The 21,122-nt window shown below is 40.3% G+C and overlaps 1 pseudogene across 1 annotated transcript; it reads left to right on the top strand.

Annotated features, from left to right (window-relative positions):
- The first annotated feature begins 987 nt into the window (after positions 1–987).
- Positions 988–1,715, top strand: LOC105998137 (annotated as a pseudogene). The gene has a single exon (XR_001175671.1). The product of XR_001175671.1 is annotated as an oligoribonuclease, mitochondrial-like (transcript).
- Positions 1,716–21,122: the final 19,407 nt, after the last annotated feature.

The following is a 21,122-nucleotide window of genomic DNA, read 5'->3' as shown; positions in this document are numbered from 1 at the left end:
TGGAAGTAGATCAAATAAATGAAGCCCCTTGGAGGCTTTAAAAATAAAACCCCCTTGGAGGTTTGTTCATAGATGCTGGCTTGCTAAAAGGCTACATTTCCCGATGATTTTAGAGTCTGATATTTTTATTGATGACATTTCAGATACATGCAGTCGATTGCAAATTTTTCTAGCACCACAGTCCTGGCTCAGAGCTTTTACTAATTATGAGAGATGCTGTGGAGAATCATAATAAGGTGATTTTAAATGCTTTGATTAAAATGACATTCACAGAACTGACATTTAAATGGATAATTTGATTCTTCTTCCATGCTATAAATTAAACCATATTTTGTGTTGTATATGAGGGGAAAAAATGGAGGATTCCAGGAGGAAACCACCATCACCAGCAGGAGCAGCAAGAACAGCAGTCTATTTATAGTCCTTAGTGCTTAAAGAAAAAGTGCTGTTGTTTTGCTTTTTTATTTCGCTGTTCAGATAGGTCTCATGCTAAACGTTCGGAGTTGGCTTGGATCACCACTGATACGCCTACCTTTGCTGTCTGAGTAGCTGGGTTTGCAGGTGTGCATCACAGTGCCAGGTCCAGAGAACTCTATTTTTGTGTGATATAAATATATTGCTGGTTCAGTAAATGGCTTCACGACATTCTTTACCATTTCCCTACAGTGATTTACATTTTGGGTGATGTGATATAACAGAAAACATTAGACTTTAGAGCTTAATAAAAGTTCTTACTTTTACTCTCCAAGAGCTGATTATTTAATTTGGGTCTTTTTCAATATAATAATATAGGAGTAACTCATAAGATGTTAAGAAAAATGTGAAAAAACATCTAGTATTGGGATAGTCTCTAGCAAGCAGTCAATAAATAGTAGTTAGTATTTACATGATTAGCGGTAATCATTCTATTAATTCTATTTTGAAGGTCATGTCAAGGAGAATGCCATATGAAATCTCTAGAAATTAATTTCTGTGCTAGAAAGAGGTATGTGTGGCTACTGGGAAAATGAATCAACCAAAAAGGGAAGTCAGGCTGCTGGGCTTGGGCGGCGGCGGTCCCAAGGCGCCAGGCTGTTGCGGAGTGTGGGTGGGTGGTGCGAAGGTGGCGCAGCCACGGGGGGTGGGGGCATGGCTCCGGGGATGGTCTGGGTGGACCTGGAGGTGACAGGATTGGACACTGAGAAAGACCAGATTATGGAGATGGCCTGTCTGGTGACTGACTGATCTTAATCAGGTCCCAACCCGATTATACAATAACCAAATGAACTGCTGGACAGCAGGTCCGATGGTGTAAGGAGCATCATGCGAAGTCTGGTCTTACCAAGGCAGTGGAGGGGAGTACAATCACATTGCAGCAGGCAGAGTATGAATTTCTGTCCTTTGTACAGCAGCAGACCCCTCCGGGGCTCTGTCGGCTTGCAGGAAATTCAGTTCATGCAGATAAGAAGTTTCTTGACAAATGTGTGCCACAGTTCATGAAACATCTTCATTATAGAATAATTGACGTGAGCACTGTTAAAGAACTGTGCAGACGCTGGTATCCAGAAGAATATGCATTTGCACCAAAGAAGGCTGCTTCTCACAGGGCCCTTAATGACATTAGTGAAAGCATCAAAGAGCTTCAGTTTTACCAAAATAATATTTTCAAGAAAAAAACAGATGAGAAGAAGAGGAAAATTATAGAAAATGAGGAGAATGAGAAGACAGTGAGTTGACGCTGGTTCTTGGCCGCTACAGCAAAGTTCTCTGGAAGCGCCTCTAGTGGTTTCACAGCACCTTCTTTCAGTTAACTTGTATCTCCAGATTACTCTTCTCCTCTTAACGCCCCGTTATGATACAGCAGCTCGTGTGTGAGCACCAGGCCATGCCCATCCCTTGGTACACACCTGTGTTTGCTTTTGATCATTTCTTTTGTTTAAAAATAAATAATAAAGCTAGTTCTATTGAAATGCAAAAAAGAAAGACAATTTTTTTAACTGCCTACTATTTTTACATGATTTTTTTTCTTTTGCTATTATTAAGAGGGCTTGAACTCAGGGCCTCTTGTTCTCACTCAGCTTGTTTGCTCCCGATGTTCTACTCCTTGAGCCATCAGGGAAGAGTGTGATGCTTGGAGGCCCGGTACACCCTGGTGAAGAGTAAGCTCATTTACTTGAACCTGTCAGAAGAAATAAAGACAGAGCATGTGCTTAGTGCTATACTTGGCCTCCAGGATGTGTGTTTGCTGTTAGATGAGGAAAAGCCCTGAGCACACTCTGTCCAAAGCACATGACATTCATGACCTTCTCTCCCACCCAGGGAGGTAAACTGTCAGGTGGGGTCTGAAAGCACTACGCATTCCCCTTCAGAACACATCCTAGTATATTTGCTGCCAAGTGCAACAGAGAACTCTTAATTCCACAGTTTCTAAATCATACAATATTCCTAACCTCCTTTTCCCCGCTGGGAGGTAAACTGCTGGAAAGAATCTATAAGCATTGAGACAAGCAGGCAGAGTGAATAGGTCCCTCAGTTTCCCCTAGATAGTGCAAAGTTTTGTTCTGTTTTATTCCTCTACACTGATACATTCAGGAATCATTCCAAGACATGAATACTTTATTGCCTCGGGGAAAGTCAACCTCAAGCCTCGGTGAACAAATCCAGCTGACAGGAACTAAAAACCTCTGTATCAAGCAGCAGTGTCCAATACAAAGAAGGAAAGCTTCTACAGTGAAAGAAGCCCACAAACAGACAATCAAACCTTTCTACAAGTGACTCCAGCTAGTTTATTTCTATCTGAGTAGCACTAGTGATGAAGTCTAGTGCCCTGAGCACACAGGTGAATATGTAGCTACTGAGTCAAACCTCTGGTCCAATGATAAGAAACAGCACTTCAACTAGTCCACTGCCTGAACACTGAAAATATTTTGACTGAAAGACCTCAGAGAGTTACAACTTCCAATCAACCACTCAGTTTCAAATGCACAAATCCCAGAGCAGAAACACAAGATAGATGGAAAAACAGAGGAATGCAAGTCTTCTCCACAATATCAAATACAAATGACAATGAAGATGAAAGCTCAGACAAGAATTCAAAATGGATTTAAAGAATGACTAATGAACTTAAGGAGGAAATGAAAAATGCCTGAATGAATTCTAAGAAAACTCACATGAAGAGCTAAGTAAAATAAAGAACACAATCTAGGACATAAACGAGGAACTCAACTAAATATATCCTGTAAAATTTCTGAACAAGGGGCTAAGAAGGTGGCTCAGTGATAGATTGCTTACCTTGCATGCATGAGGTCCTGGGTTCAGTTCTTCAGCACCACATAAGCAGAAAGTGGCACTGTGGCTCAAGTGATAGAGTGCTTGCTTTGAGCTGAAGAGCTGAGGGACAGCGCCCAGCCCATAGCTCAGGCCCCATGACCGACCAAAAAAAAAAATCTGAACAAAAAACAAATGAAAATACTGGAAATGAAGAATTTAACACATCAAATAAAAAACACATTTGAAAGTCTTTCCAGTTGAATACAGAATACTGGAGCTTGAACAAGATAGTTGCAATAGAACATGCAGACAAAAGTAGAGAAAAAAACAGAAACAAAAACCTAAAGAAACATAGGTCCCATGGTTTCCCTTATTTGCAATATCTAGTATATGTATGAGTCAAGCAGAAAAGGTCAGATAATGTGATGTCAGGAAAATGAACCCTTAGATATGTATTTTAATGTTTTTTTCTTTCATGCATTTGTTTCTAACGCATTTATAAGATTATCTCTTTGTTGCTTTGTATGTCCCTCCCCCACAGTATAACCCCTGCTTTCACTATATTTGATGTCAGTATAACTTGTGGAGGAGATGGGGAAAAACCAGTTGTTTAAGGATACATGTGGACCTGTTGCAACAATGAGAAGTACAGTTGTCATGTCCAAAACCAGCTTTACAACGTCGGTGGGGGGGGAGGGATTGGGATTGGGGGGGAGGGGGGAGGCTGGGAAGGGATGTGAAGGGTAAACAAAGGAGGAGGCTGCAATGCTTGGTAAGAAATGTACGCATTATCCTGCCCATGTAATTGTAACCCCTCTGTACAGTATGTTCACAAATAAAATAAAATTAAATTAAAAAAAATAAAATAAAATTCAAATCAAAAAAAAAAACCTAAAGTAGGAACGTAACAAATATTGTCCCTGGCCTCCCATTAAAAGACCAAACAAATGAATTATAAGCATAGAACAAAGAGAAAGGTTCAGGAGAATGGCATAGGAAATGTATTCAATAAAATAATACCAGAAAAACATCACAAAGCTTGAGAAATATATGGTCATTCAGATACAAGAATCCTTTAAAACCTCAAATAGATAAGACCAGAAAAGAACTTTCTCACATCACATTATAGTTAAAATGTTAGACATATAGAAAAAAGAAAGATAATATAGAAAGCTAAACCTGTAAAGGCAAATTTATAAGGATATACCAAATTTCTCTACAAAACTTTAAAAGCAGGAGTGCATGAAATGATGTATTTTAAAGAAAGAAAGTAACTGCTTACTTTGGTTACTGTGCCCAGAAAAGCCATCCTTTATAATTACAGAAGTAAAAAATCTTCCATGATAAATTTTAAAGAATATATAAATCATGACCACTAAATATATGATGCAGAAGATATTTGTAAGAATCATACACAAAAAAAGGAAGATAAACACAACCACAGAAATATGGGAAAGAACTTGTGTGGGTGCGGAGTCTGAAGGAAAAACTGGGAGACAACGAGGGAACAGGTGTACAAAAGAAATGGACTCATTACCTGACTTATGTAACTGTAAACTCTCCATACATCACTTTTACAGTTAAAAAATAAAAATAAATGTCTTTATACATTAAAAATATGGGAAAGATAATCAAGTGAGGGGAAAAGAAAATCAAACCCTATATAAACAATAAAATAGTGAGGGGCTGGGAAGGTAGCTTAGTGGTAGAGTGCTTGCCTTGCATCCATGAGGCCCTGGGTTCAGTACCACATAAACATAAAATGCTGTAGCTCCAGTGGTAGAGCAGTAGCCTTTAGCTGAAGAGGTGAGGGATAGTGCCCAGGCCCAGAGTTCAGGCCCCACGACTGACAAAAAAATAAATAAATAAATAAAATAGCAAATACACTCTAAAATGAAAATTCTAAAACTTATAAGAGAATAAATTGAAGGAGACACTAGAAGATGGAAAAGATTCCAATGTTCATGGATCGGAATTAATATTATAAAATCAAAAGCCATCTACAAATACAAAGCAATCTTCATAAAATTCCATTGTCATTTTTTTTTTTTTTGGGTCTGGTCGTGGGGCCTGACCTCTGGGCCTGGGCGCTGTCCCTCAGCTCTTCAGCTCAAGGCTAGTGCTCTACCACTTGAGCCACAGCGCCACTTCTGGGTTTTTTCTTTTTTTGCTTATGTGGTGCTGAGGAATCGAACCCAGGGCCTCATGTATGCAAGGCAAGCGCTCTACCACTGAGCCATCTTCCCAGCCCCCATTGTCATTTTTTACAGAGAAAAATCAATCCTCAAACTTATATGGGAGCATAGAAGGCCCCGAGTTGTCAAAGCAACCTAGAGTAAAAAGAAAAATTCTGACTTTAGATTATACAACCGAACCATGTAACAAACTAGCATGATGCTGGCACAAAAACAAGCATGTAGACAGCTGAATAAAAGAGGCCAGATATAATTACACACACACACACACACACACACACAAATATCTAATTTTGAGAAGAAACCAAAAACATAATTGGAAGACATCCTCTTCTAAAAATGGTACAGGGAAAATAGTATATCCACATTTAGAAGGTTAAAGCCAGTCCCTATCTCTGAGCCTACACACACACACAAAAATTAATTCAAAATGGAAAAAATATACGTATATGTGTGTGAAACTTTAAAATTATCAGAGGAAACAGAGGTAATACTTGTAAAGATAGGCATAGGCAATGCCTTTCTTAACAGGACTCCAATTATTTAGGGAAAAAAGAGCATCAAATTTGCATCAAATTTAAAACTTCCTGAACTGCAAAGAAAATAATTTTCTAGAATCAATATATAACTCAAAACAACAACAACAAAATAAAAACAAAAGGCAACTCACAGGATGGGAAAAAAATCTTTGCCAGTTATTCATCTAATAATAGATTAATATCCAGAATATATAAAAAATTCAAAAATTGAAACACCAATCTAGTTAACAACCCAATCTAGTTAACAAATGTGTTAATGAATGGAATAGCTCTAAAAAAAAGTACAAATGGCTTATAAATACATGCAGATATGTTCAACATCTGCATTGGAATTGTATCTCAAATGGTTAACATGAAGAAAACAATTGTCAAGAAAAGACCCAACGTCCTTTCAAGAAGTGGCAGATATACTAGCATTTGCATTTTTCTTCTCTCTCTCTGTATGTCTCTCTCTGTATCTCTCTCTTGGTCTCTTTGTCTCTCTGTCTGTCTCTGTCTCTCTGTCTCTCCATCTCTCTGTCTCTCTGTCTCTCCTCCCTTATAGTGCACACCCACTGCAGAAGAAGTGCCATGTAAGTATATAGTCTGCAAACCAGAGAGCCACACCCAGGGATTTATTCCACCAGCACTTTAACCTGGAATTTACAGCTCTCAAACTCAAAGAAAATAACTGTCTGGTGTTTAAGCCACATAGTGGACAGAATTTGGCCATGACAGTCTGAACTGACACACATAGGCAACCTGGTCAGAAGTTAGACCATTGGAATACTTAACCCTCTTAACTTAAGAAAAATTCTTGCTTCATTGTCTGCATGTTCTTCTTCTTATTTACCAGCATATCATCAGACCTCAGTTGAGCTGACTGCAATCAGTCAGAAATCCTATAAAGTATAAGACAGCAATTTATTATGATACCTACCATCTCTAAGTTCATACAGTTTAAAATCTCCACACTTGGCCCCATTGTTCTGTCTTTTCCAAGGCAAAGTCAGGTCCTATCCCTATATTAATGACCTGCTGTTCCAAAGCTCACTAATTTCTAGACTAGTATACCAGGGACCACTGTTCATATCCCCATGCTAGTCACCTTACGCTAACTTAAGCAAGGAAGGGGAACAAAGTAAACAAGCTCATGTGACTACTGCTTTCTATTTTATTTTATTTTTTGGGTCCGGTCGTGGGGCCTGAACTCTGGGCCTGAATGCTGTCCCTCAGCTCTTCAGCTCAAGGCTAGCACTCTACCACTTGAGCCACAGCGCCACTTCCGGCTTTTTTTCTTTTTGCATATGTGGTGCTGGGGAATCGAACCCAGGGCCTCATGCATGCAAGGCAAGAGCTCTACCACTGAGCCACCTTCCCAGCCCGACTACTGCTTTCTGTGAACTGTGAAAATGAAATGAGATTCCAGACTGACTTCAGGGGTTTACCCTGGGTCACCTCCTTCCACATCTTATTTTCCTACTTCCTTCACTGCCAGACCTTTGCTTTTACTCTTAGGTTCACAAAATGTGGGCTTCTTTAACAAATGACAGCCCTGCCTTCTTTCCACACCATCTCTCTTGTTCCTTTGCTTTGTCCTAGTTGTAACCTTTTGAAGCCCGAGACCACTGAGTTCAGTTGTGAGCTCATCCAAGTGTAAAGCCTCCATCTAAATCTGGCAAGAGGCACCATTTCCTCAATCTTCATGTGCTTGCTTCCAGAACTGACATCTGCAGGCTTTACTAGAATTTTCTTCAACATTTCATTACTCAAAATTGAAAAATTATAAATAGCTCCTACCAAGAAAAATGCCTCTGTATAAGGATACAAAGGAATATATAAGGATGAATTTTGGGTCTAAGAAATAGTCATCTGTCTCTTTTTATAATACTTCAACTTTCCACAGATTTCTTACAACTTATAATTAAGACCGAATAAACCATTAGAATTTTTTAATACATATTGATGGAGATCCAGAAATAAGGAGCATTGTTGCTTTTTGCAGCAGAGGAATTCATTTGACTACATTAAATCAATCGCTTCCTTGTGAGAGGGGAGGGCTTGTTTTGGGGGATTGCCATTGTCACACATTTCTAAGAGGGCATTTTCTTTTAAAAAGGATTTTCTAAATTCATAAGCCACTTCCTCGTTTCCTTCTGTCTGGGATGAAGTCACTAAGCTATCTTTATAACTTCATCATTTCCCAAGCAACACACTGAGTAGCTATAAACAGAACATTCCGAAAGCAAGCCCACACAACCTGGATTAGATGAAATATAGGTTTGTATCATCAGAAGTAAACCCAGTGAAAATTAAACAGAAATGCCTCTATTGCTCAGAGAACAAATGCTACCACATAACAGCCCTTAACTAGAAAATTAAAATGGTTATGAAACTATTTATACATTTTCAAATAATTAAATCTTTTAATGATAAACTTTTAAAAAGAAAATTAATCATAAGTTAAATTTATCTTTTTAATGATTTATATTTTTTCTTGAAAGACAAAATTGGTTGTGGACAAGAAAGAACCCTACCTGTGAGAATGATTGGCAAATTACATTGATATATCCCAAAGGTCAGAGATGAGAATTTTCTTCTAGATGGCAGTGATCTCTAATTTTCACTTTAGTTTTCTTGAACATTTTAAAATTCAAGACTAGCTCACAAGGTAATGCAAGCTCTTCTTTTTCTGAACACATTAGCTTTTCTATGAGTACTCTCAGACAATCTATTTGGGCTGAAAGATTGTGCAGACCTGAAATCTCAGAGGTGAATCAAAACACAAAATGAAATCTTCCTGACCTCTCTGGCTTCTTTCCTGGAAAAGTTACAGGAGCTGGCTGTTAGTCTTTGAACTTGTGCACATTTTTTTTTGATTGTGAAGAACTGATTCTGTAGCAAGATGCTCAATTCTTTCATCACCATACCTATATGTAATTCTTGGTTTTGAATTGATGGTGTGACTTGATTTTTTTTTTTGCTGTGTCTCTGAAGCCATATTTTATTCATTTAATGAAAGTATTAGTTTGATCTACTCTCCACATGGATTTTTAAAATTTTTATCTAAAAGAAAATAGTTGATTGATTTCAAATGTCTTTCAGTGTGGTCAAACTAACTTGTAGTCCCCCCCCCCAAAAAAAAAGAGTACTTAAAGCAGGAAACAATTTATTTTTATTTTCATACACTAATTATATAAAGATGTTTCACTGTGATAGTTTCATCCAAGTATAAAATAGACTGACCAGATTCAGCCCAATACTTTCTACCCCTCCTCATCCTGCTAAACACAATGTTAATGGATTTTACTCTCCTATTTTCATACATTTATGTACTTGAACCCTATTCATCCCTATCCCTCCATCACTGTCTTCTTTTTCCCTCACCCTCCTGCTGACTCTTCCCAGAACAGTTCTCTCTCACACTCTTTTTTTTTTGGTGGGGGGGGGGGTGGTCCACAGGGCTTGAATTCAGGGCTGGGACACCGTCCTTGAGCTTTTCTGCTCAAGGCTAATGCTCTACCATTTCAATCCACAGCTCCACTTCTGGTTTCCTGGTGGTTAATTGGAGATAAGAGTCTCACAGACTTTCCTGCCTGAGCTAAATTTGAACTGAGACCCTCAGATCTCAGCCTCCTGAGTAGCTAGGATTACAGGGATGAGCCACCAGTATCTGGCTAACAGTCCTCCTTTTAAACCTGCATTATTTTTAGGCCTTATTAAGTAATTTATAAAGAGAAAACTTACTTTGTTTATTGTTCTAGACGTTCCAGTCATGTGGATCTACTGCTTTGGGCCTCTGGATGGAGAGTCAGATGGCAATTGTGGGAAAGAACACGGTGGGTCATACCCACTCCTAGCCAGGAAACAAAGAGAAAAATGATCTCAAGAGTTCCATAAAGCTTCTCCTTCAAATGTTCCACTGCTTTGAAGGATGCCTGTGGCTCATGCCTGTAATCCTAGCTACTCAAGAGGCTGAGCTCTGAGGATGGAGGTTCAAAGTCGGCCTGGGCAGAAAAGTCCCTGTGAGATACTTATCTCCAATTAACCACTTAAAAACCACAAGTGGTTCTATGGTTCAAGTGATAGAACATCAGCCTTGAGCACAAAGAGGCTCAGGGACAGTGCCCAGGACCCGAGTTCCTGCCCCACAATCGACCACCAAAAAAAGTTCCACTGCCTCGCTCAGTGTTACTCTGGAGACCAAGGTTTTACAACATGGGCCTTTGGGGAACTTACAGTGAAAGGTAAGGACAATGTAATATCTACCACTATATCCTCAGCGCTTACCCCAGCAGTAGCATATGGCCTAGCGTAAAGCATTTCTCAGGAAATTTTTGTTGATAAAAAGAGCTGTCTAGCTGTCTCCTACAGGCTGCACATGCATCCCTACCATGACGGCGATTCAGCAGTTTCTGCGACACCCCACAGCTTTCTTTGTGAGGAAAGCATATGGACAACACTGTTTCATGTGTGCTAGAGTAAGCAGATCTAATCAATAAACATATTCTAGCTCATCAGCATACTATTTGACCTTGAGAGTTGCATGTGCTTCTTTGTGAGGCAGCTTTCCCAGATTTCTAAGACTTTAGACTCTAGGGAGCCATGTGAGAGAAATGCCCTATCTTGATTCATAATAAGCTGAAGAAGAAAAAAAGGTTAATCCATTGATTTTTTAACAAAGGATTTCAACGGCTAAAACTGGGCTTTCCAGGCTTTAAAAATAGCTTTCTAATATATTTTCTAGCCATCCCCAGCCCCGTCCAAGGAGATGGAATGCCTTTGCCCAGAACTAGAGCGTAGCCCTCCTCTCACTCTGGATCTTCCTGGGGAACCTGTGCTTCCTCTTTCAAATTACAAGTGATGAAGAGGCCCTATTAGAATGGATATTTCTAGAATTTTCTCCCCTCCCCTTTCTTTCATCTTTCTCATTGGAATAAAACAAAGCTAGTTTGGAAAGACAGAATAGTAATCTGATTTCTCTTCCTCGTGCTGGCCAGGGCGGCGCAGGACCCAGCCTTGGAAGGTAAACAGCCTGCCTGTTAGTCTTTTGTAGATGTTCTCCCGGACTTGCCTGGTACGAGGACACTCAAGTCATGTTTCTCTGAGAAAAGTGTGCCCTGCAAAAACAGCAAGGCTTGCAGGCGAGTAGCAAAGCTAGATTGGAGGAAAGAAGGAAAATCAGAGGCCTCATTCCAATGAATCCTAAACTCAACTAGTACTGCTAACTGGGGGCTACCGAGCCAACAAAGCTGGAACTCTACTGCAAGGGGCGTTTCCACTTCCTTTTCCTGTGTTCAACCCATTAAGAACCCAGAAGTAGTGGTAGAGTGATTAGTACTCTGAGTATCAACAGAAGGCATTTTGCCCTGGGAAATGTATAGGAAGGAGCTTTGAGATAACAACAAATTACATAAGGAGTTCCGCATTTTAATGACTCAGAGCTTGTATCCCTTGGGAGTTTTGTGGTTAAAAGGCATAGCTTGGGGTTTGGAAGGTGGCTCAGTGGTAGAACGCTTGCCTTGCATGCATGAGACCCTGGGTTCGATTCCTCAGCACCACATAAGCAAAAAGAAAAAAGCTGGAAGTGGCGCTGTGACTCAAGTGGTAAAGCACTAGCCTTGAGCTGAAGAGCTGAGGGGCAGTGCCCAGGCCCAGAGTTCAGGCTCCAGGACCAGACTCAAAAAAAAAAAAAAAAAAAGGCAAAGCTCTACATAGTTTAGTGTTAAGCATTACTAACCACATCAAGACACAAAGTCCCAGTGTTCAAATAGAAAGAAAAAGACTCCTTTTGCAATCAACCCAAGTTTTCTAGAATTTGACTGGGTTGAAAACAAACAGATTCTGTGAGCAGAGATTCATTCCCAGATCTGAGAGACTTCCTTGTACTTTAGACTAACTTCACTTCTTTATGGACATCAGTGGGGAAGGTCCTCATTACATCTTGTTAAGATCTATCATCAGAACTTCTTTTTTTGGGGGGGGGGTCCGATAGTGGGGCCTGAACTCTGGGCCTGGGCGCTGTCCCTCAGCTCTTCAGCTCAAGGCTAGCGCTCTACCACTTGAGCCACAGCACCACTTCCAGCTTTTTTCTTTTTGCTTATGTGGTGCTGAGGAATCGAACCCAGGGCCTCGAGCATGCAAGGCAAGCGCTCTACCATTGAGCCACCTTCCCAGCCCTATCATCAGAACTTCTAAGGAAAAGACAAATGCATGTGGAAAGAAAAATTCTCCATGAAATACTTCTTTTAAAATATTACTTGTCAGCCAGGCACCAGTAGCTCAATACCTGTGATCCTAGCTACTCCAGAGGCTGGGATGTAAGAATCATGGTTCAAAGCCAGCCCAGGCAAGAAAGTCAGACTCTTATCTCCAGTTAAAAACCAAAAAGTTCGAAGTGGAGCTGTGGCCCCTAGCCTTGAGCAAAAAGCTCAGAGAGGCCCTTAGTTCAAGCCCCAGGACCAGCACACTCATACACACACACACACACACACACACACACACACACACACACACACGAGTGTGCATGCCACTTGTCAACTAAGACAACAGTTATAAAATGGGTAATGTCCACATAGGAGTAAATGTTAAGGGCAGAGACTGGAGTGTCTAGTGACAATAACCAACTAGAATCAATCATCTCTACCATCGTCAATTTGGTCTGAGCTAACTATCTATGTCATAAATGTGATTTTAAATTTCCTATAACCAGGAAAGTTATACCCTATTGTAAAACAAAGAATAATAGGTTCTTTGTGGAACAGGATATATACCAACTATTTGTCTTGAAGTAGTAAAAATTTCCAGTGGACCTATTACTCTTCTCTTCTTCTCTGTCTTTTATTTCTTCTTTCTTTTCTTTTCTCCCTTCACTTTTCTCTTTCCATCTTTCCCCCTCCTCCTCTTCCTCCTCCTCCTCCTCCTCCTCCTTTTTCTTCTTCCTCCTCCTCCTCTTCTTTCTCCTCTCCTTCCTCCTACTCTTCCTCTCCCTCCTCCTTCTTCCTCTCTTGCCCCCTCTTTCTCTCTCTCTTTTCCATACTGATAAAGGACTCTCAGTGCACAAAGCAGGCCAGAATCTTAAACATAATTAGAATTAAAAATTGAAAAGAAAATGACAAATTCCTTAGGTGAAAAGTTGCATCTCTGAGATCAGGATAGAATGGGGGAAAGGTGAGCTCTGTGTTAGATGCTTCTGGAGATAAAATCAGGAAAGAGAAGGACATGTCAGTTATTATGGAAAGATTACAAGCATCCTCACAGTCAACCCACTTACCAAGGTCTGTCTCCATACTTCTCCCCTGGATTTCCCCATCTTGGATCTCTCAGTCCCTATTCCTTGATAACCCAGACAGATAAATCATTAGCCACTAACATGAATCGGCATTAAACTGACCTTTGGTCAACTCTTTTTCTAGGTAAAATGAAGAATTAGGTGCATGTTTGAAATTCTGCTCAGGACTCAGTGAGTAGGCTAACTGCTGCTCTTCTTTAGGATCGCCTCCTAGGAGATCAGTAGCATCACAGATGTGGTGCTTACGTGGGAACAATCAGAATAGCATGCCCTATTAGGTGCAAATCAGATCCAGATTATTTCACTTTTTCGTTTAGGTAATACGACCCTCCTATTTAGGCCATGGATATAGGCCAGGAGTAAGTCTGAAGCAAGAGTACAGGTTAGGCATTTATGTTTGTTGTTCATACAAATTAGTTGTCCCTTTAAGAGCTGCTTCACCCCAGTTTCATATTTAACATTTTGATTTGAGGACCAAGTACTGTTGTGCTTGTCAGTGTTTATATGGCTTGGTGAATTCCACCTAGTCATGGTGGGTAATCTGGTAACTTGATAGCTCCGGACCAAGGTTTTTAGTATCTATTCATACCTAGAGATAAGCCAAGAACAAAGACAATGACCTTCAAAGGTCATTGTCATTTGGACCTTTGCTCCAAATCTTGACAATCTGCACTGTGTTGTTGTGTTGGGGCCTGCCAAAGCTTCTAGTATCCCTCCCGATCAGCTTCAGGTAAACACTTCAAACAATATCATCTCTGCTGGGTCATGCAGTAATTTATTTCCTCCCCCTCTGTAACACTCCTTTCCAAACAAATATTTTAGAAGTTGCTACAGCCTGCTCACCAGATCATTATCAGCCCAAATCATTAATATGATGTAATTGCATGATACCTTATGGAATGCAGCAATGATCAAGGCCCCTATGAACCAGATTTGACTTATAGTTAGGTTAGACAGTAAACTTACAGATGCCACCTGCAGTTCAATGCATAACTTTTAGACTTGCAATGGGGAAAAATGTAATACAAGTTCAGGAGAAATGACTTTCCTTTGCTAGCAGTATACAATGTAGTACTCTCTAAGCTACTGGGCAGCAACAGGGAGCTGCAGCTCCAGACAACCAGACAATCACAAAGCAAACTGCTGTGTACTATGGTGCTAGGCATAATGTTTAATAGGTTCCGTGCATTAAATGCTTCTGTCATTCAAAATGCTTCCAATTTATTAGAATGTAACCTCATCCATCATCTATTGCTAGAGCTGCCAGTTGAAAACAAGCTACTCTGATGGTTTTACTAACAGGTACAGAGGAAAAAACACTCACCAGATCAATAACTACATTCCAGGTGTTCAGGGAATATGTTGATTTTCTCCAGAAATGCAGCAACATCTGGACCACCAAGTATAATGTAAGACTTCATCTGATTAAGACTGGGATAATCAGCCATCATTCTCCAAAATCCATCTGTCTTCTTTTTACACATTACACAGCAAATAGGGACTTAGTAGGAAGCATCGCTCAAATTTTCCAAAGGAGGAACACTGACTCCAACCACTGCAATCATTCTAATAAGGTAGTATTACTGTTGGTTTATTAATTTTGGAGAGGAGATGTAGTTTCAGTAATACACATCTAGTCTGACCTACCCTAACAAATAAATTTGGGATTCCTTCCAGGTAAGGGATATGTCCATTCCCACAATGTAATACTGAGTGGGAATGCTAGAGCTTCTCCCAAATTTTGAGCTAAGACAGGAAATCCAGAAGCTTGGCCTGATAGACTCATATTTTTTAAAAAAGAAATTCTTCCAAGCTAACATCACACTCCTGTATCCATAGAATACATTCCTTCATTGTTTCCCAGGTTTGTTTCTGGTGATATAAATTCATAAAATCTTACTGTGTTCTACTTTTCAGAAAGGAAAAAAATACAGAAAACACACTTCCTGGTACCAAACTGCAAATTCTAGCTCAGCTCAAGAAACTGAAAGAGTAGAATTCCTACCTACTTATGGATGTAAAAAACCAGTAGGGGCACAGCTAAGAATAAAACAGGTACCACAAATGGCAGTTCTGAGCAGGAAAAAAAATCAGCCTAACTCTTGTCAAAATTATTCCATTAAATGCTAAATCCCAAGATGTTAATCACAATTTCATCTTTCTCTTTATAAGTAGAGTCTCCTGCTATTTTCTGAGAGGCAGAAGTACTTCTGTTCAATAGGTGATTGATTTTTATTGTTTTGGACAGGAGCCAGAATTTAAAAGGCATCAACTCCAGCCAGCCTGAAAGCAGAAAGAAGAAAGTAGCACTGCCTATTCTATCTAGAGATGAGATTTTAAAAAACTGAGTATCATGATGCTATGTATGTCTAAGAACAAACACAAGGAGCATGACTGCCTGGTTCCGTCTACCTCCTGACTTCCACTTGCCTCTGAAAGCATAAGACTAGATGAGATTGGAAATAAATAGCGCAGTCTCCAGTCAGCACCAGAGCAACCCAGTTAAGTTTGGCAGCACTTCCAAAGTGTCTGGATAATGACCATCTCCCCCAGATGGACCAGGACCCTGAGAAAATGAAGTCCTCATGCAGAGCTGTACATGTCTGGTCATGCTCAGGCAGGGGCTTCCCAAGGAAGATGTGGGAAAGCTATTGTTTGAGAAGAGAAAGTTGGAGGATGCTATGTGTTTAAGATATTCTAGAGATCAAAATAGGAATACAGATCAAGCAGCTCACTCAAAAATTCCAAAATTAACAACACCTACTCTTTGTGGTAGCATGTTTGAAAATGATAAATAAAATGAAGATGTCTACTCTTCGGCACAATGTTTAAACCCTTCAGTAATGAAAATAGTTGTTTCTTTGGCAATTGCCCCTACTTCAAGCATGGCAGGGCAGTAGTGAAATCTAGGCCACCAAGCATTCTAAGGATGTTAAAATGACATTTAAATTTGAAATTTAACTTGAAATGGATGTGTATCTTTTTAAAATATGCTCTAATGAGCAGAGACCCTGGTGTGCTCCTCATCTCTTCGAAGAAGGTTACAGCCTTAAAGGAACACCTACCAGTGCTTAACTTTAGAAAAGAGTGCTAATTAAGGAAAAGAGAGTTGAGCCTTGAGAGAGGGATTCAGGAAGAAATATCTACAACAGAAACAAAAAGTAAAAAGCAAAATACATTCTGAAACTAAAGGGTAGGCACACGTTATGTTTTATAGACGAGCCTAAAAGGCTCCTGTGTTAATGTTTGGCCCTCTGACAGAGGCAATCCAATCATTGATAGGTGAATGGATCATCCGGGCACTAATTTCATCAATGGATTAATCTATTGATCAGTTCAAGTTGAATGGATATTAGAAGGTGTGGTCTGGTTGGAGGAAGTAGGTCTCTGAAGAGTGTACTTGTTCCCACCACTTGCTATCTTCTGTTCGTCTCTGCTTCACGGCTGCTGAGGTGAGCAGCTCTGTTCTACTAGAGCCCGCCATAGAGACTCTGCTTTATATTGCAGGCCCAGATATAATGGAGCTAGCTAATATGGACTGAATCTCTGTAACTACAAACTAAAATAAATCCTCCTCCTTTACACTTAGGTTTTCTCCTCCTTTCTCTTTTGTCACAATGAAGAAAAAATCTTACATGCATAAGTATAATTATTACTGTAATGATTCTGTGGAGCTCACTGTATTTTCTGTTTGTCCTTTATTGCAAAGCTCTGTGGTCCCTAGTTATATAGCATATAATTTATTAAATCTTATATCTTAATATTGCCCCCATGCCTTTTCTTCCTTTAACAGAGACTACAGAGAAATTTATTTTTAAAATATCTACATCAAAACAAAGGCTACAATTTAAAAAAAACCTTCTAGTAATCTACTTCTGCGATCTTTGTTCCATGTATTCCAAGAGTCCAGAGCAGTGCCTGACACCATATTTGGCTTAACTTGAAGATAAACTAAAAGTAAAACCAGAGCAAAAGTTTAAGTTCAATTAATTTGCCGGTGAATGAAATCCCAAGGGAGCAAGAGTGAGCATGGGCTTGAAAGAAAGGAGAACCATTCTTTTTTTTTTTTTTTGGTCTGGTGGTGGGGCCTGAACTCTGGGCCTGGACACTGTCCTTCAGCTCTTCAGCTCAAGGCTAGAGCTCTACCACTTGAGCCACAGTGCCACTTCCGGTTTTTTTCTTTTTTGCTTATGTGGTGCTGAGGAATCGAACCCAGGGCCTCATGCATGCAAGGCAAGTGCTCTACCACTGAGCCACATTCCCAGCCCAGGAGAACCATTCTTGAAGCTGGACATAACTAAGTGAATATTTGCTCCATCTCAAGGGCACATCCTGTGCTAAGCATAGAAATGCCAGCTCAAGAGCCGGGCACTGGTGGCTCTCGCCTATAATCTTAGCTACTCAGGAAGCTGAGATCTGAGGATTGTGGTTCAAAGCCAGCCCAGGCAGGAAAGTCCATGAGACTCTTAGCTACAATAAACCACTCAGAAAACTAGAAGTGGTGCTGTGGCTGAAGTGGTAGAGCACTAGCCTTGAGCTGAAGAGCTGAGGAACAGTGCCCAGGCCCAGAGTTCAAGCCCCACGACCGACAAAAAGAAAAAGAAAAGAAAGAAAGCAAAAAAAGAAAGAGCGAAATGCCAGCTCAAGACAGCCCTCTGGGGAAGGAAGGGAAGAAAACTCACCCACCAACCCCATCTCTTGCTGGAGGTGCTTGAATTTCTGACTGCATGTTTAGGGACTGAACAGGGGCTCCCAGAGTCTTACCTTGTGGTCACCAGAAAAGTAGCCCTCAGTTCAGAGAGGGCTGGTTGAACCCAGAGAAAAATGGTCAAAGCTCACAAAGAGAAGGAGAAGGAAGACAACACGAGAAGTGGTGTGGAGGATGAGCCCATCATGGTACACAATAAATATTTGCTGAGAAAATATGGTGCTGCATAGCAACCTCGGATACCGATTGAAGAGGAGTAAAATGTCAGCAGTATTCTGTCATCATAATCACCTGTAGTTTAATGGAGACAAGACAATAGGTTCTGCTTTGAAGGAGCTTGTATCATGGGGGAATTCCAATATGTGTTTCTTTCTAAACTCCTTTTCCAGTTGTCAGCTAATATAAATAGAACTGATTGACCAATGACCAAAAGAAAGTCATGGATGACTCTCAGTTGACTAACGAGAAAATTTCATGGAGCACTGTCATTTCCCTGAGCATCTGGGTAACTAACATATGCTATGTTAGCTTCCCTGATTTTTACATTAGGATTAATTGCCCCCCTCCACCCATTTGATTCCTCTATCCTGTCATTATTTAGGTATTAAAATTCGTCTTTCAAAGCCCAACTGGGAAATTGCCAGGACAAAAATACTCCTTTCATGGTTAAATACCTGTAGAAAACTAAAGTTAGATCCATATATATCACCCTGCACCAGAATCAACTCCAAATGGATCAAAGCAGACACCCTGAATACATTACAGGAAGGAACAGGAGAAACCCTAAGTCTCCTTGGCACAGCCCGAAAGTTTCTCAGTAGACACCCAGAAACACAACAAACCAAAGAAAGGTTGGACAAATAGGATTGTGTGAAATTGCAGCGCTTCTGCATGGCAAAGGACATAGCTAGCAAGATCAATAGAAAGCCCACAGATTGGGAGAAGATCTTCACTAGCCATACAACAGACAAGGGTTTCATATCTAAAATATACTTTGAACTCAAAAAATTAAATATCCCAACAACAAATCCTCCAAGAAACAACTGCCCAATAACTAAGTGGGCTAAAGACTTAAAGAGACTAAAGATTTAAACTTCTCTAAAGAGGAAATAAGAATGGCCTATAGACACATGAAGAAATGCTCAACCTCCCTAGCCATAAAAGAAATGCAAATCAAAAAAACATTGAGATTCCACCTCACCCTAGTTAGAATGGTTATAATCAAGAACTCTAATAACAACAAATGCTGGAGGGGATGTGGATAGAAGGGAACCCTACTGTATTGTTGGTGGGAGTATAAACTTGTTCAACCACTTTGGAAAGTAGTATAGAGGTTCCTCAAAAGACTCCACATAGAGCTCCCTTATGACCCAGAAATCCCACTTTTGGGCATTTACCCAAATGACCACAAACAAGGCCATACTAAAGCTATTAGTACAACTATGTTTATTGCAGCATTATTTACCATAGCTAAGATATGGAACCAACCCAGATGCCCCTCAGTAGATGAATGGATCAAGAAAATGTGATATGTGTGTGTGTGTGTGTGTATACAATGGAATTCTATGCCTCCATCAGAAAGAATGACATTGCCCCATTTGTTAGGAAATGGAAAGATTTGGAAAAAATTAAGTAAGCCAGACTCAAAGAAACATAGATCCCATGGTTTCCCTTATTTGTAAGATGATGTTAAGCAAAATGAACCCTGAGATAGGGACACAAGTGATTTTTTCTTTCTTGCTATTGTTTCTAACATATTTATATGGTACCATGTGATTTTTTTGTTGCTTTGTATATCCCTTCCCCATGGTATAATGCCTGTTTTCACTGTATTTGATGTTGGTATAATTTGGGGAGGGGAAGGGAAAAAACAAATTGTTTAAATATGGATCAGGTTGACCCATTGCAACAATGAGATGTAGAAGACACTATGTTGAAAAATGAACTTTACAATTTAGGCAGGGAGCGGGGGTAGTGTAGGTGTGGAGGTGGGAGGGAAGGGATGGTAGGGGAAAAACAAAGGAGGAGGCAACAATGCTTGATAAGAAATGTACTCATTACCTTGCTCATGTAATTGTAAACCCTCTGTACAGTATTTTCACAATAAAAATTTTTTTAAAAGAAATGCAAAAAATATTCCTTTTATTCATCAATATTCTGTCTCCTTCCCTTTCTCTTCCTTCTCTCTCCTGTCTCCCTGTTCTGCTCTCTCTAATTTGTCTTATGGTTTTTGTTTAAGAGGTTCTGCAGTTTAAAGACAGGGCCCTGCCTGTAAGGCAGGTACTCTGCTACTTGAGCTCTTTTAGTTATTTTTCAGATAGGGTCTCTCTCCTCTCTCTCTCTCTGAACCTGGATGCTGTCTCTCAGCTCTTCAGCTCAAGACTAGCACTCTCCCACTTGAGCCACAGCACCACTTCCAGCTTTTTCTGCTTATGTGGTGCTTAGGAATCGAACCCAGGGCCTCATGCATGCAAGGCAAGCACTCTACCACTGAGCCACCTTCCCAGCCCCCCCCCTCTTTTTTGGTGCTGGTCTGGGGCTTGAACTCGGGGCCTAGGTGCTGTTCCTATGCTTCTTTTGCACTATCACTTGATCCATAATTCTACTTACAGCTTTTTGGGTAGTTTTAGTGGAGATTTTTCTGCCGGTGCTGGCTTCAAACCACAATCCTCAGATTTCAGCCTTGTGAGTAGCAAAGATTACAGTTATAATCAACTGGTGCCTGGCTCAGGCTTTTCTTTTTGCCAGGGGCCAGACTGGGTCAAAGTCTTACCTATGCCTTCCCAAATGCGCGGGTACCACCATATCCTACACACTAAGTACTTTAAAGTAATCCAGCTCTGCTGTTATTTTATCTCTGTCATTCTATCCCATTTTTCTCCTGTCTAAATTGTCAGCTTTTTCAGTGCTAGAAGGACAGAGACATCTGTCATCTGAGGACCTGCCATGGAGGAGATATCCGATGCGTCTCAGCTGAATGAATGAGCAGGCTTCGCTCAATGAGTGCAGAGGATGAAGGGATGGCAGGGGAATCAAGTGGCTATAGTTGGCTTGTCAGGGAAATCTCAGAGGAGCTGGACATGAGGGACACATAGGAAGAAGACCAGACTCATCCCGCTGAAGAGTGTGGTTCTGGCCAAGGAGGCAGAAATCTACACAGT

Source organism: Dipodomys ordii, unplaced genomic scaffold (assembly GCF_000151885.1).
Source record: "Dipodomys ordii isolate 6190 unplaced genomic scaffold, Dord_2.0 Scaffold157, whole genome shotgun sequence".
NCBI classification, from domain to species: Eukaryota; Metazoa; Chordata; class Mammalia; order Rodentia; family Heteromyidae; genus Dipodomys; species Dipodomys ordii.
Note: the sequence above shows the minus strand (reverse complement) of the source record. Positions and strands in the feature narration are given on the sequence as shown.